Source organism: Rhineura floridana, chromosome 11, assembly GCF_030035675.1.
Source record: "Rhineura floridana isolate rRhiFlo1 chromosome 11, rRhiFlo1.hap2, whole genome shotgun sequence".
Taxonomy (NCBI): domain Eukaryota; kingdom Metazoa; phylum Chordata; class Lepidosauria; order Squamata; family Rhineuridae; genus Rhineura; species Rhineura floridana.
Genome location: NC_084490.1, coordinates 67,232,354 through 67,244,699, shown reverse-complemented (window position 1 = coordinate 67,244,699; position 12,346 = coordinate 67,232,354).

Here is a 12,346-nt window from a genome sequence, read left to right as displayed (position 1 = left end):
GAAATCGTATAGGGCTTTAATGGTCAACACCAGCACCTTGAATTGGGCCCGGTAAACAACTGGTATCAAGACTTGCTAGGAGATGCCCTGTTCCCCTCACAGAGCTTCAGCCAGAGTGGCTGACTATTAAACCACTCTGGCAACTGGAGCTCTGTCAAGGGAATAGGAGTCTCCTCTCAGCACCCTTCACGAACTACACTTGCCAGGATTCTTTGGGGGAAGCCATGGCTATCTAAAGTGAAATAAAGGTCTGGTGTGGGTGGGGCCCCCTGATTAGCCAAGCCCAACAGCTGTGAGTCTGACTTTTAGAACACTGACAGTTGGTTCTTACTGAGGATGCCTGGGCTTATTGTTGGCTCCAATGCTAAATTTCTTATATTAATTAAAAATCGGCCAGGCATTTTTTTTAACTTTTAAACTGCAGAAGATGAAAGTCAGAGTATCGGGCAAGGTCAGTAATAGGATTACAGGTACTCTGTGAACATGGCTGATTTTTAATTTCAACAAATTATGAGAACACTGACAGAAGAAATCCAACAGGGGTCTGTTTCCCCCCCCCCTCTTTTTACATCTTGAACTCTCTATTCTTTCTGACTTTTTTGTGTATCACCATGAAAATTTAGAGGGTTGTTAAGCAAACATTTCTGAGTTCAGGTCTATAAGTTTTGTAAGGTTTTGTTTTGAAAGGAGCTTATGGGAAGCATCAGAATGGCATGGAGGGTATTTTCAATTTAACATTGTGGAATGCGAAGAATCCATGCTGGCTGTTGTGGCTGTATAATACTGCCTCTTGGTTGATGGAATGCTTTCAGAGTGGCACCGGCCAATGGATCCCATCTGGGCGATAGTTGTTTAACACTTCCAGGACTGTACCTCCCCCTCATCCAATGAAACATAAATCACTCCCTGGATCCCACCCAGTCAATCCCATAGAGTTAGCTCTAAGAAGCCAAAATGAGCAGGACCCAAGGGGGCAGATGGGAGGGCTCACTTCTTTTAGCAGCTTGTCTACATCTTCAGGCTGCAATAACTGAAACTGAACAACAAAAGGAACAGAAATTGGACTTGCTCTAGCTGTGTCATCCAACTCTGAATCTGAGGGATTTTTTCCTTAAAGTACTGCACAAAATTGTTACAACAGGCTGCTGAGGGTATCATGGCAACAGTTTCTTGGCCAGATGACAAAAGCCCATTCACAGCTTAGAAAAGTTCTGCTGTACGGTGACTTGTGGATGCAGTGGTAGTGAAGTAAGCTTTCTTTGTTGCCACCATGTGGTAGGTGTGTTAATGCAGCCTCACCTGTCTTCAGTCAGGTTCAGACCTAGGTTTATGCCACCTGTGCTCTAGCCATCAAACTTCCTGTTTCATATGCAGGTCATTAGAATACCAAGGCATCCTAAGTGCTCCACAGCAATGGTGAGGGCACTTAGGAACAATATCAATGGATCTATGCATCTCACCAGAGACCTGGGCAAAGTTTTTTCCACAATGTGCTATTCTATGTGCAGGGGTTTTCTGTGTGGGTATCTAAGTAAATTCAGTCATGTGAACCCAGAGATGTCCTTACCACCTCAGTCAAAAAGTGTCCAGGCTTCAGAAATAAGTGGATAAAGTTTGGGCAATCTGGAAAATTAGAGGTCCTTAGTGCTTCAGGGAGATTTATTTATTTATTTTGTCTTCTCTGGGCTATGTCGCTGTGATGCAATGCAATGACTTGCATCAACATTTCCAGTGAAGGTTAATTCTGGTACCAATATATTGAGCTCCTTTGGGGAGTAAGGGCAGGATATAAGTGTAATAATATTATTAATAACAATTTTCTCTTTCTCTCTGTCTTACATTAATTGTTTTAATGTTGTTCATAGGATTGTATTTTGTATGTTATGGTTTTAAAATTGTCTTTATTGTGTGCTGAATGCTGCCCAAAGAACTTTAGTTATTGGACATTTAATACATTCACAGTAAGTAAATAAATATATATATAGGTTCCAGCAACATAATTGTTTACTGACCAGTTCAATGTAAAATAGCATGAGCACCAACAGAGGGCACTCCTGTACTAAAACATGGAAGGCCAGCCGTTAACACTGCTACATGACAAAGATATTTTTGCTTAATGCAACATGGTTTGAACTTTTCAGATGGAAGGACCTGAAGAGCAAGACATGAAGCTGGGGGTTTCTCATACTGCCTGCCTTTTTTCCTGACACAACAGCAGAGAATATCATATTCCGTATCTTATCTTAAGGGGATGCAGAGCAGTGATCAGATTCTCTTCGCTACTTGGCAGGACAACCCTATGGAAGATGAGCTCTTCGTAAATGATTTTCTGTCTTCACAGGTGATGTCACAACTCTTTATAGAACAGATTCTATGTAAACTACAACCACAGTTGGTTCTACTTTGACAGTTATCCGCTGTAGAAGTAATAATGAACTTGTCAGCTCTTCACTGAGACAGCAGTGTCGGTGGGGGTGCAGGCAGGGCTGGAGATTCCTTGGTAATTGCCAGGCCGTAAGTCCTCAGCCGGCAGCTTGGCTATAAATCTGCCAGGCTAGCAAGGAGGAAGCAAGATAAGGGCAGAGGCCGTTCAAAGCTTATGTGCCAAGCCAGAAATCCAGAAGAAACGTCAGTGAAGGTCTGGGTCTAGTTTGCCGAGAGATCAGTCCAAGTCAAGGTTCAGGGGACAGGAAGACACACAGTGGTCATGCCTGACGTAGTCAGCAACAAGCTGAAGCCAAGGTTTGACTTTTAAGGAGCAGGTTTGTTAGCAGGTGTGAGCCACCAGCGTTTTGGCCTTAAGTGGACAGGCCTGCCCCTCTTCTGCCTGACCTTCTGTTGTCTACGTTCTGCAGGTGAGGGGGGGTATTCTGTTCACTGCCTGCATCTGGCTGAAGGGCTTCAGCTGTGTCTGGGGTGCTCTGCAGCTTAGGGGGAGAAGGAGCTGGGTTCTCAGGGGTTTCCTCCGTTTCTCCTTCTGGGTCTGCTGCTGTTACTCCTGAGTCATCCTCATCTGATGAGTCCTCTGACGGGGCCATGACAGAACTCAGGTCTCAAACTCCTTATTTCCAAATTGATTCAGAACTGAAAACAAATCCACAGTATCTAATTATTATTTTCTCATAAGTACAAGTCAACACACTGTCTGTAATTTACTGAGTCAATATTTTTCTTATTACAACAACCAAATACCAACTCTGAAGTAAATACTTTAGAATTTCTTAATTTGCATTTGTTTGTCTTTTTTTACAGAACAGATAACAACTAGGTACAGGCATGCCCCGCTTAACGTCGCTTCACTTAACGTCGCCTCGCTATAACGTACATACTCTATACGCCACCATACCCCGCTTAACATACGTGTGCTTCGTAATTACGGACACTTAATGGCATGACGCCTCTGCCATCTAGTGGCGATTGCATGCAGTACATGCATAGATAATTGCTTCACTTTAAGTACATTTTCACTTTACATACACGCTCTGGTCCCATTGCGTATGTTTATTTTATTTATTTATTTATTTTTAAAACTTATATACCGCCCGACTAGCAATAGCTCTCTGGGCGGTGAACATAGATACAATAAAATACAATATAATACAAAAACATCAGTCTAAAATCAAATTTCACAATCTAAAAACAGCAAAGGCTAAAATCAAATTACAAACATTACAATCATTAACAAAAAATTAAAATGCCTCGGAGTAGAGAAAGGTTTTAACCTGGCGCCGAAAGGATGATAGTGTCGGCGCCAGGCGAACCTCCTCGGGGAGACTATTCCATAGTTCGGGGGCCACCACTGAGAAGGCCCTTGATCTTGTCATTGCCCTCCGGGCCTCCCTATGAGTCGGGACCCGGAGGAGGGCCTTCGTAGCAGACCGTAGTGTACGAGCCGGTTCATAGCGGGAGAGGCATTCCGACAGATATTGAGGTCCCATGCCGTATAAGGCTTTATAGGTTAATACCAACACTTTGAATTTGGCCCGGAAGCGTATTGGAAGCCAGTGCAAGTGGGCCAAAACAGGTGTTATATGGTCAGACCGCTTCGTTCTTGTTAGCAGTCTGGCCGCCGCATTTTGCACCAGCTGTAGCTTCCGAACCGTCTTCAGAGGTAGCCCTATGTAGAGCGCATTACAGTAATCCAAACGTGAGGTTACCAGAGCATGTACTACTGATGTAAGATCCTCCTTACTCAGGTAGGGACGTAGCTGGGCTACCAATCGAAGTTGGTAGAACACATTCCGTGCCAACGAGGCTACATGAGCCTCAAGTGACAGGGAAGAGTCTAGAACGACTCCCAGACTACGAACCTGTTCCTTTAGGGGGAGTGTAACCCCATCCAGGACAGGATATGTATCCACCATCTGATTGGAAAAACCATCCACCAACAGCATCTCAGTCTTATCAGGATTGAGTCTCAGTTTGTTAGTTCTCATCCAGTCCATTGTCGCGTCCAGGCAACGGTTCAGCACATTGACCGCCTCACCTGAGGAAGATGAAAAGGAGAAGTAGAGCTGCGTGTCATCAGCATACTGGTGACAACTCACTCCAAAACTCCTGATGACCGCACCCAACGGCTTCATATAGATGTTAAAAAGCATGGGAGACAAAACCGAACCCTGCGGGACCCCACATTGGAGTACCCACGGTGTCGAGCAATGTTCCCCAAGCACTATCTTCTGGAGACGGCCTGCCAAGTAGGAGCAGAACCACTGCCACGCAGTGCCTCCAACTCCCAACTCCACAAGCCTCTCCAGAAGGATACCATGGTCGATGGTATCAAAAGCCGCTGAGAGATCAAGGAGAATCAACAGAGTTACACTCCCTCTGTCTCTCTCCCGACATAGATAATCAAACAGGGCGACCAAGGCCGTCTCAGTGCCGAAACCGGGCCTGAAACGGATCTAGATAATCGGTTTCATCCAATAGCACCTGGAGCTGGTCAGCAACCACTTGTTCCAAGATCTTGCCGAGATATGGAACATTTGCCACTGGTCTGTAGCTGCTGAAATCCTCTGGGTCCAGGGAAGGCTTTTTCAGGAGTGGTCTCACTGCTGCCTCCTTCAGACAGCCAGGGACCACTCCCTCTCGCAAGGAGGCATTTATCACTTCCCTGGCCCAGCCAACTGTTCCCTCCTTGCCAGTTTTTATTAGCCAAGAGGGGCAAGGATCTAGTACCGAAGTGGTTGCACGTACCTGTCCAAGCACCTTGTCCACGTCCTCGAACTGAACCGACTGTTAAAGTGGGGTATGCCTGTACAGATCAAATATAAAATTCCAGATGCTCCCCAGTCTTTAATTGCCACTCATTAGGGCTCATAATTTTTCACAGAGTAGGATCTTGTCTCAAAGAACCTGACAGTATTCATCATAAGGGTCTCATTGCTTCTCTCTTAAACTTTTGGCAAATCATCCATCCCCCCTGGCACTGGGCATGTTGTACAGAAAGTGAAGAGTGCCTGTTGTAAACAGAGGGTTTGAGGTAACCAGTGAAACAAGCAGTTTGTCTTCTCCTTGAATAAAATGGCCCTTAACTTGCACCTTTTGAAAACTGAACATAGACACTAACTAGGGATGAAATCCTTGGCCAGTGATGATTCAAAATCACTCTGTTGACTAAGAAGGCTCAATTTTGAGTTTGTTCTTTGTCTGCAAGTCACTGCTTTTACCAAACCATTTTTGCCCCCAGAAAAAAATATTGATATTAATATTGATATTTTGAAAGTAGATGCTGATAAATTAAAGGAAATATCAACAAACTGAAAGAAATATAGATAGAAATATTGATATTAACATCAACTTTTTAGTCATGGATTGTACTTTTAAAAAAACCAGTTTCCAAAAATAGCTGAGGAAAATTACATAAAAATTTGATCTGCACCTACAGGGATAGCTATCCCTGTTCCTTAGAGATTTGCTATAATTTCACCCAAATTTTCCATTAATTCACTTATTCAAGGCTACCAAAGCTAGAATACACACACCACATCTGAGAATATGGTTGCCACCCTGGTATCTTGAGATGGACTGGAACTTGAAGGCGAGGTTGTCAGCTAGCCTAGAGCTGAGGCAATAATTTGAATAAAAATCTAAATTTGATAATGTAAGTTTTGAAATTTGATACCAAAGTTTTTGAATCAAAATTTGAAATGTTTGGATGTTTTAATTTATTTCAACCATTTATATACCACTTAAGGTAGTTTCTGACTGGTGAATAATGAAGTTACAAAAGAGATACAAAGCTTTTAACAGTATGACTCCTGGTTAAATGAATTAATGTAATTAGCAAAAATAATTTACCTAGGCCTGTTATAGTTGGTTGTCAGGAGGCTGTCAACTGTTGACTGCTATAGCAGTTGTAAGATACTGTTATATAGTTTTCTCTGCTGCTACATTTTTGGTTTTATTTATTTATTTGATTTATATCCCGCCTTCCCCCTAGTAGGAGCCCACAGTATACCAAGATGCCACTGCAGCTCCACAATGCCAGAGAGGATGCTTGGGAGCAAAGGTGTCAACTGCCCATTTCATCTCACCATTCCGTTGTGAGACCAGGGCTTCAACAGGATTGTCAGCATTTCCATCAGTCTCTGAGAATTTGTACAAATACAGTGATTGTATACTTGTAAATTCCCTTCCTTGATTGGTGTTTTGCCCATTCTACAGTATAACCTTGATTCTGCCCTGAATCGTTCTAACTATGGGTCTCCCCACCACCATTCCTGGAAAATCCCACCTCATCACTATGTAACATTTTATTACTATAAATAATTTTGTTAAATGAATTTATACTGTGTCGTCACGGCTTTTTTATTCCAACAGGAATGTGTTTGGAACAAGTAACTACTTGGGCACATATAATAATTTAACTTCCGCTGTTTTTCCTCTCATGTCATTTGTCTCTACAACATGTTGTAATTCACTTTATTTCCCCAGTCATTTTACAAGCTTCTGTGCTCTTCTAAATTTTATGTGCTTCTGTGTTCTGCTAAAGCTGTTTCTTCAAAATAACCAGATCACAAATTTCCATACTGCTAAATAACTCAGAATCTATCCACTGTTGGATTAAACTGCATTCTACCACAACTACCTTTTCTAAAACAAACAACATTGTTGTAAAGGAACTGAGCTATTTATTGGCTCAAGTTAATTGCTTAGGGTATTCCAACTATTCAGAGGTCTTTGAAGGTGAGCATGTACATTCCATCTCATGACTCTCGTTAGCATTGATTTAAAAGTAAATGTACTGCTTCAAGTTGATTCTGACTTATGGTGACCCTATGAATAGGGTTTTCATGAGGCTCAAAGGCAGTGACTGGCCCAAGGTCACCCAGTGTGCTTCATGGCTGTGTGGGGATTCGTAGTCCAACACCTTAACCACTACACCACACTGCCTCTCATAGCATTGATTTACTACAATCTTTGTTAGCTGCTGTGTTACAGTACTGAGATAATTACTTGGGGAAATGGCAGGCCTCTGGACCTCATTGTGGAATTATGCTACACAAACTAGGTGGAGTGAATTACCAAGTTTTGTTCAGATAGCCTAGCTATCCAGTCTTTAATTGGTAGCTGTAAAGAGCAAGGCATAACTTTGAAGCTATAATATACATTGGAACTAACTTTGGGACACATAAAGCTAAAAAAAAGTATGCACACATTGCATCCAGCAAAAACACCTTTTTCCTCCTCTTCAAAGCTCTCTGTGGTCATTCCCTCTTATCCTGTGCATATTTTCCTGTCAGCAGTCTTTATTACAACAACTCTATCAGCTCTACCACCTTAACTTTCCTAACCTTTTAAATCACTTTGTCCTTTCTGCCTGGTATTCTCTTGCATCTAGACAGCAACACCTCTGTTTCATCCCTCCTTCAAATCCCAACTTTTTTCATGAAGCTTTGACTCCATCCCTCATTCCCCCAGCATAAGGTGAAAAATTACAAAATTGCAGTCAATTCAGATTTGTTCTGGATAACAATGCAAAATCTGTAAAATGTATGTTAGGACACCCAGTGTGTTCATCACAGAGCATTAAGTGATGTATAGTTGGGTGTGTATTCCAGTTTTCAGTGATATCATTATGGTGAGAAAATGGAAATTTAGAAATCCAAATGGCTACCAAAATCATTACATCGCAAAACTGCAAAATAAGGCATGTATTTCTTTTTTTTTTTTTTTTTCAATAATTTTTATTCAGATTTTCATAAAACATACAAGACAAAATCATAAAACATTCAAAGACAAAAAACAAAATCAAAAATAGTTAAACAAAAAGAAAAAAAGAAAAAAAAAACAAAAATAAAAAATAAAGAGTAAAATATTGACTTCCCATTTGTCAAAGATCAAATCAGTTATAAGTCTATAATATATAACAATCCTGTCTCTTAAGTCATATTATAAAATCACTTTCCTCCAGTAGTTATCTTACTTAATCATCAAATCTCATAAACATTACTTTATTCTTTCCACAAAAAGTCAAAGAGAGGTTTCAATTCTTTAAGAAATATATCTATCAATTTTTTTTTCCAGATAAGCATATCGATTAATCCATCTCATTACTAATTATGATAATCTTATTGTCATAACCATAGTCAAAATAAACATTTCAATTAATCCATCACATCAGAATCTGTTAGGTTCAGTAATTTCAGTAGCCATTGTTCTATTATCCCTATTAGTTCCATTTTCCATCTTCCATCTTCAGTAGTCTTGTTAAGTCCAGTAATTTCAGTATCCAATCTTCCATTATCAGTATTCCATAATAATCTTGCTGTCAAAGCCATAGTCATATAGTAAGAGTCTGATGGGAATTACCTCTATCCCAAATATTTTCTTGCCATCCATTCTGAATAGGTTGCTGAAATACTGCTGTAAAATCATATCTCTGTTCTTTTTTTCAAAATACACTGGGTCATCTCTTGAAAGTTTTTCCATTGTCACATGGCTGCAGTTAATTCCATAGATTTTCTCTATATTGGGCTCCATCACATCATTCCAGTCCAGAAGATTATCCATGCCATTGATAACTTTATCTCTAGAATCTTCATTAATTTCTTCAGAGATAACATTGAGTTCCAAACAATAGATTTTATTTCTAAAGTCCATAGACTCCAAATCTTGTTCCTGTTCCACGTTTGTTCCAATCTCCGGGATCTCCTCTCTCACAGGGACCCCTGTTCCAGTCTCCAGGGTCTCCTCTCTCACAGGGACCCCTGTTCCAGTCTCCAGGGTCTCCTCTCTCACAAGGACCCCTATGTCTTTAATCTCCTGTGTCTCCAAACAATAGATTTTGTTTCTAAAGTCCATAGACTCCAAATCTTTTTCCTGTTCCACGTTTGTTCCAATCTCCGGGGTCTCCTCTCTCACAGGGACCCCTTCCAGGGTCACCTCTCTCACAGGGACCCCTATATCTTTAATCTCCTGCTTCATTTTACTCAATTCAATTTTCAGCTCCTTACAACCCTGTCGCAGGTTTTGTTTCGTTATCTCAATCTCATCCATTATTTTCTGAAACATAGTTATTTCCAGCTTCTCAGCCACTTTCTTAATTGCCATTTTAAAAGAAAAATATAGGAAAACCACTTCTTATTTCAGCAACAATTGGGTTAATACTCCAAACTTGGTGACATCACAGTATAAACAGAGCAGACAGCCTTATCTCTCCATGCTTAAGTAAACAAAATGCAGTTCCCAGGATCGAAACAATTAATGGCGGTCGTCAGGAAACAGATTCGTCAAAATAAAATAGACCAAAAAGAGAGTAGTCTCAGACAATATAATATTCTTCAAAATAAAAATCTGGAATAGAAATCCCTCTTCTGTGTATATCTTTAGAATGCAAATCCAGGACAGCTTTTTGCAACAAAAACAGAGATAAGCTATTAATTAGTGAGTAGCAGAGAGAAGTTATGGCTCCCCAGTGAGATGTCAAAAACCGATCAATCTGGCAAATCTCTTTTAAACAGCAACAATTTAAGTCAAGTAAAAGAAAAATATAGAAAGAAGGGTGCTTGCCTGTTAGTGCGTTCTCTCTTAGAAGATAAGATGAACGTTCGCTTTATCAGATAGAGCTTGTTGTTGAAAATCCGTCCCACCTTCGTCGGCTGGACCTCGTCCCATAAATTAATGAGATCTGGTCGTCCCAACAAAAATAGGCTTTGAGGTTAATCTCTTCGTTTCTCCCTACCCGGGAGAAGTTTAATCAGTCAAAAAAAAAAAAATCTGACTGATATATCTGAATAAGCTTCTTTTGAGGCAGGAGCCCGTCTCAAAAGCAGGCACAGGCTAAGTCACCCTTCCCGGAAGTCCAAAATAAGGCATGTATTTCAAGAAAAAAAATGAAAGGTTTTGGAACTAAAAATAACATCTGATAATACCTTAGAAGAACTCTTACACTGGCGGAATTGTGTACATTGTCTGTTTATTCATTCTCAGATGTGTCTTGTAGATTATGCATTTTACCCAGAGAATTTACAAAACAATGTTAATATCACACAATCCCCAAGGCTTGTTAGAGCAGGAGTCACCAACCATTTTGGGCCAGTGGGCACATTTTGAATTTTGAGAATGTGCTGTGGGTACCAGTCAAAAAATGGCTGCCATGAGGGCATGTCAGAACACAAAATAGCTACTGTGAGAGTGTGGCAGAACACAAAATATCCGCCATCTCTGAAAGACAGAAAAAGAGACAGGAATACAATATCGTGTAGATATGCTCCCCGCTCCTCCATCAGCCCCTCATCAATGAAGATACATCCCCCTTGGTAGGCAGCCCATTTGATATGGAGGTAAAGTACATCCTTTGTAGGGGAAATTCCCTCTAGCTGCTGCCTTCGTAGGTCAACTTTTGGCTCTTAACCACCACACTAACAGGCTGTTACAACCTTACAAAATCCCAGGGACAGACAAAAAAGTACTCCAATTATAAATAAGATAAAATAAAATTAGGACAAAATAATACCAGCAATATGTTTGTGTGTATGTTTGTGTATTTTCCATGGTTAAACAAATAAATTTACATACTTTTCTCTATTGTACAAGTATATATGTAAATAATTACAGTGTTCTCAACACTGTATATGGTTGCACATTGTCTAGCATCTCATTGCACCAGTACACAATAAAGATACTCTATTTTTCAGTGGCACTTATTTGTCTTCCTTCCCTTACTACTTCCCATACCCTTGGTATCCAGTCCTTCACCGATGGTGCACTGATTCCCCACCCCCACCCCATTGTAGTTGATTGCCATTTGGGCAGCTATTAGTAGGTATATAACCATTTCTCTGTCCTCTAACCAAACAAGATCCTCAACATAACCAACAGGTATAATAATCTACTAGTAAATCACATTCAGTAATATTCTTGATTTCTCTTATTACAGGTGTTCAGAAAGTTCTTATCTTTGGGCAAGACCCAAAAATATGCTGCATATCACCATTAATTACTTTACACCCCCAGCATACATGATTTGATCCCCTGTGGGTACAGTTAAGTCTGAGAGAGTTAAGTACAAGTGTAAGATCAAAAGAAAAAATATTTTGAAGAAATGCTGATAGTTTGCTTCTTCAAGAGGGGGACAGGGCAACCCTGTTGATTCCAGATGTCTCAGTGGCTTGTGATATGACTGACCACGGTATCCTCCTGAACTACCTCTGTAAAATTGGTGGCACTATTTTATGGTGATTTTGCTCCTACTTACAGGGTCAGTTCCAGTATTGGGTGATGGTACTTTGGCTCCCTTGCAGTTGATCTGTGGAGTTTTGTCCCCAAAGTTATTTAATACCTATATGAAGCTGTTGGGGTGTTATTTAGGAGATGTGGGGCTGGGTGTCACTAGCGAGCTGAGGATCATCAGCATTATTTCTCTGTAACATCTGAATCAGGAGAGACCTCTAGGATGCACACCTTAACATGGTGAGGGGGGTTGAGAGTGTTGAAGAAGCTGAGAGCAATGCCGTCAGGAGTCTGACCAAGAGGCTAGGCTCCTAGCAGGGGCACCCAAGGACGAATGGTCAAAGCTGAGACACCAGAAATAAGATGCATCCAAACTCAGAGGATGGCAATAGTAAACCACCTCTGAATAACTTTTACCACAAAAACCCTATGAACAGAGTATCCAAAATACAGCACGAGATAGTGCTGGAAGATGGGACCCCAGGTCAGAAGGCACTCAAGAGCTACTGGGGAAGAACAAAGGACAAGTACGAGTAGCGCTGTGACTAATGACACAGCTGGGTCAAAGCCAAAAAGGAAGCCCAGAGGCTGATGCGCACAGATGCGAAAGGAGAGTCCGGACTTGTACGATGCACACAATAGGAACATGGAACATGAGAAGCATGAACCA